At 45.6% G+C, this 5,106-nt stretch overlaps 1 pseudogene; it reads left to right on the forward strand.

The window, feature by feature from the left end:
* The first annotated feature begins 833 nt into the window (after positions 1–833).
* Positions 834–4,621, forward strand: LOC115464642 (annotated as a pseudogene).
* Positions 4,622–5,106: the final 485 nt, after the last annotated feature.

Raw genomic sequence — 5,106 nt, forward strand, 5'->3', positions numbered from 1 at the left:
TGTTTATTAATTTGATATACCACTTTTTGACCCAGCAATAAAAATCTGATTGTGTGATTAATTGCAATTAAATTTTTTGATTTTACGGCTGTAGTTAAAAGGCCTGAGAAAGATACGTTTGTTGGATTGGCTCCAATCAAGCATAAGGGGACATTCATGCATATTTTCAAAGCACTTTGGGAGGCTAAGTTCCATATGTTTCTATGGAACTTTGGGAGGCTAAGTGCTTTGAAAATAAGCCTCATTTGCTCCAGGAAGGGAGAAGGGAATCTTTAATCAATGGGTCCAGAAATGGATATCATAGTTTTGGCACCTGATGGCAGAAGACAGAATTTTATTATTTAGTGAACTTCAGGACAATTCTGAGCTAATGGTGGGGGATTTCTACCACTGATGCAAGTGCAACATTTCATGAAAATTAAGGATATGGGGTATAGGATTGGGGAGTTAGAAGCAGAAGCATAGCCAGCCCTGGAATAAGGGGAGGCACTGTATTCCTGTCTCTGCCCTACATGCATGCTAACCAGTGGTGTGCTGGAGCCGGCTTGCACCGGCTCGCAAGAGCTGGTTGTTAAATTTTTTAAGCTCTTGCGAGCCGGTTGTTCCTGCAGGCGAGCCGGCTCCTAGGGGCGGCGCAACATGGTGGTAATGCGTTACTCTCCCTAGTACTGTGTTGTGTTACTTCCAGCGGGGAGATCTGTCTGCCGGATGCACCCTCCCTCCCACGCACTTCCTGCTGCCAAGAAGGGGGCAGTTCTAACTTGAGTCGTCGCACGTTCCGTTTCTCTAACGACGGCCGTTGGCTGATTGGAACTCTTCAAGTGGGCGCAATCATGCCGTGGATTTTGATAAAGGGCGGGGTGTGGCGCAACACCGAGGATGAAATTCTTACAGCAGCTGTTATGAAATATGGCAAAAACCAGTGGTCTCGAATAGCTTCCTTGTTACACAGAAAATCAGCAAAGCAGTGTAAAGCTTGATGGCTGGATCAAAGCATCAAAAAGACAGAATGGTCAAGTGAAGAAGAGGAATACTTATTACATCTAGCCAAACTAATGCCAACCCAGTGGAGAACCATAGCACCAATCATCTGAAGAACAGCTGCACAGTGTTTAGAACATTATGAATTCCTACTAGATAAAGCTGCACAGAGAGATAATGAAGAAGAAACAGCAGATGATCCTCGGAAACTTAAACCTGGAGAAATTGATCCAAACCCAGAAACAAAACCAGCCAGGCCTGATCCAGTTGATATGGATGAAGATGAACTTGAGATGCTTTCAGAGGCAACAGCTCGTCTGGCCAACACACAGGGAAAGAAGGCTAAAAGGAAAGCCAGAAAGAAGATGCTGGAGAGGAGGCCAAGTGGAAGGGGAGATCAGGGGGAGACACTGGATATGCTGGAAAAGTAGATGGAGGATATACTGGCCACAGAAGAAGGTGGAAGGGGAGATCCTGGAAAAGTAAAGTAAAGAAATAAATGGAAAGGAATCCCTGGAAACGGAGTTAAGAGGACAGATAGCAGCAGAATCGGATACTGGGCCAGCATGATCAGAAAAACAAAGTCACCAGACAACAAAGGTAGAAAAAATCATTTTATTTTCATTATAGTGTTTGGAATATGTCCACTTTGAGAATCAGGTGCTCAACATTAAAAGTTTATATTTATTTACTTATTTATGGTATTTTATCCCACATTAAACATGAATTAGATTGGAACCTGGGATCATTTAATTTTTTTTTCCTGGAGTAATGCATTGTCCCCCCCCCAGGCTCTCTACCCGGCTATAGCCAGCTCTGCAATTTGGGGGGGAGGGCACAGAGGTGGACGGGGGGGGGGGGGGGGGGTGCAGAGGTGGACCGGGGAGAGAGCCTGTTGTTAAACATTTACCAGCACACCACTGATGCTAACCATACCTTTGCGGGGATGCTGAGGCCCCACTAGCCAAATAACTACAGTTCTGCCACTCTCCTCCTTGTGCTGCTTCCTGGTCTGAGCATGCACAAGAAGTCCCAGCATGCACAGACCAGAAGGGAAGCAGCATGAGAAAGAGGGGAGTGAGTGGCAGCACTGTATTTATTTGGCTGGCGGTACCTCGGCATCCCCACCAGCAAAGGGGTGCTGCAGTTCTGGAGGGGCCCCCTCTGGGGCTATGCCACTGGTTAGAAGGTGAATCAGATTGTGGAGATCCAGAACTAATTTCAAGAGGGCAATCACAAAAATGTGCTGCTAAAACTTAAAGTTCATGCTGAAATGGGAAAGGATTTGGAGGGAAAGCTATCTGAAAAGACTGGAGACATGCTTTTGAGGAAGTGAGCAAGTGGCTTGGTCAACAGGATGCATACAAAATTATATATAAATGATATATAACCACAGCTGGATTTAAATGAATTTACGCAGGAGCTTCAGATTCAGATCATTGGTAGGGTTGCTCAGTGGAGAGGGTTTTTCTACACATATGACAGTCATGCCTCAAACGTTTTGGATGGGAGTGGTGAAGGAAGTAGCAAAACTATCAGTGGTTGGGTTGAGATTAGAATCTCTTAGGAATGATCTTGAAGAATAGTGAAGGGGCAACGATTGGTGAAAATGGGAATAGTGGTGGGGGGGGGGGGATGCTAGCGAGCTGGCAAACAATGGCCACTTGACTCACGAACTCTGAGTCTCATCCCCCACAGAAGGTTTAAATACGTAAGCTGAAACAATTTAAAGACAGCAACTTCAACAGAATTCATGTGGAAATGATAGAAATAATAATTGGAGGAGCAATTGTGAGTTTCTGGCCATTTCACTTTGAACTACAATGATTATCCTGGTCTGGTGAGTGTTCCTAGGGGCTGTTGCACAGGAGGAAATCCAGTGCCAAGACAAATAAACTCCAATGATAATCCTATCAGCAGGATAAAAGCATGAATTATGCTGGTATTTTGTGCCAACTGCTTTACACACAGCTTTCATACATGCCAGCTTGTGGTATGTACAAAAGCTGTGTGTAGTGAGACTGTTCTGGGCATGCGCACTGCAATTGCCCTGGCACTTATCCTACTCGAGCTGCATGCTAAAAGTCCATGCAGCTCATTTGCATTCGAGTTTTTAAATTTTGTTTAAAATGCTCACTATTTCCACCACGGTAATTTTTAACACGGTAGAAATAGCGAACAGTTCTTTCAGGGGACTTTTGTGCATCAGGCCGTCAGATGGCTAAAAAATCTACCACATGGAAAGTGATTTAATCAGATAGGAAGCTCTGTATGGTAAAACTGGGGACTTTCATGTTTTGTGATTTGTAATGCTGCTCTATGACACTTTTCTTCCCTTTGGTGTATTTCCCTTGATTGGCCAGCTGGTAGTGTCTGATCTCTGTATTATACCTGTAACAGAAGTCTGTTTTCATTGTAGCTTACCTTCCCCAAAGAAAAGAGGAAAACCCCTGAGGAGAAAAGTAACCTACAGTGTCATTGGTCAAACATCCTTAGTGCCCTGATTGGCCCTGATGCCAAAGACCTAGCTCAAAATGTGCTAGAACTCCTCAGTCTCAATTGGGAGTGTGAAGGGAGTAGACCTCTGCACAGAGAGTCCGAGACCCTGTTCAATTCCTATGTGCAGTTTCTTTTCCTGATCTCAACAGGTACTACTTTGGTAGTAACGAGTGTTAGTTAGATTTAGCATTAAATCCTTGTTATTTTACCTGTTCAAACTTTTACCACTGTTCTATTTTTTTTTATTTTTGTAATAAACCTATTAGTTTATTAGCGCTGTTGTCCTGGACTAAGAATCCTGACAGTTTGTGTTCTCGGTCTATGGGTGTTTTCTGGGAACTGTGGCACCTCTAGGATTGTGGCCCCAGTGCTCCTAGAAACCAGCGGGGGAATAACTTGTGGGTGGGAGAACTGGTCCAGAGGCAAGTCGGACACAGCAGGCGGATGGAGGGTATGCCAGTGTAGGGGCACATGCACAGATGCAGGCGGGCCTAGGCAGTACTGTGTCAGACCCTCTAGGTGGCCCAGGTGCTAGGGGTAACGCTAAGGTGTTCCGTGACACCCTGACTCTGTGCAAACCACATGTTAAGTCCTTGATAATACAAATCAGACAATTGGAAAAGAGCACTGAGGAGGCAGAGAATACCAGTTAGGTCTAAAGGTGTAAGCAGCAGAGATCAAGAATTGATTAAAACAATTTTGTTACCAAGTTTAATTCAGAGTGGATCTATACATTTTAAAATCCTCTGAAAATAGAGTGAAAAGCTCTGATATCTGTTCCAATCTACAACCATAAACAGAAACATTTTCCCCATTTAATCAAAATGTATCATTCTGCACAACCTCAGCTTTGTGTGCTTCTTTTTCTCCTAGTGATTAAACAATATAATTCACTTCAACATATCTTCTTGTAGGGCCGGTCTTAGACAGGGGTGGCCACATAGGGCCTCCTCCTAGGGGCCCTGTGGCCCGGGCATCATAGCTGTCACTACCTTCCCCGGCTAGTATCTTATATAACATAACATTTGGTCTTATGTCTAACAGTAACATCAAGAGCCAGAACAATCCTCTGGAGGACAGTTACAAAGAGCGAGAAGGATTTTCAGCGGAGCTCACGATCAAGATAGCTGCCAGTAAGTAGAGTTCCACTTTTCTTCCTCCCGCCATTCACCCCCAGTGGGCCCCCCCCCCCCCCCCCCCAGGGCAGATTTCACTTGCTCCGAGTGCCAGCCAGTTGCAGAATACCGGCAATCCAGCAGCAGGACGCAGTTGGGAATCCCGGACGCTGTGCAGGGCAGAACAGCCCGGGTCTGGGTGGCATAGGCGGCCCGCTGAGCCATTGGTGCACAAGGCCAAAGCTCCGGTGAGGCGTTGCGGACTGGGTCTGTTGTGCTGAGGGTGGTCTCTTGTGCAGTGGATGATGCTGGAGAGAACAGGGAGTGGAGCAAACTCAGTACTCACAGCTGCAGGACATATGGGAGGTCCGCAGTGGTTGGAAGTTTGCAAGTGGTGCTGCACAAGATAGCTACGGACTCTCCGACTGCTTCCTGAGTAGTGAGTAGATCCTAGAGCGTGTAACCTTCCTGTCTTGAAGCACCTTTGATTATCCAGTTTGTTTTGGTCTCT

Source organism: Microcaecilia unicolor, chromosome 3, assembly GCF_901765095.1.
Source record: "Microcaecilia unicolor chromosome 3, aMicUni1.1, whole genome shotgun sequence".
In the NCBI taxonomy this organism is placed as follows: domain Eukaryota; kingdom Metazoa; phylum Chordata; class Amphibia; order Gymnophiona; family Siphonopidae; genus Microcaecilia; species Microcaecilia unicolor.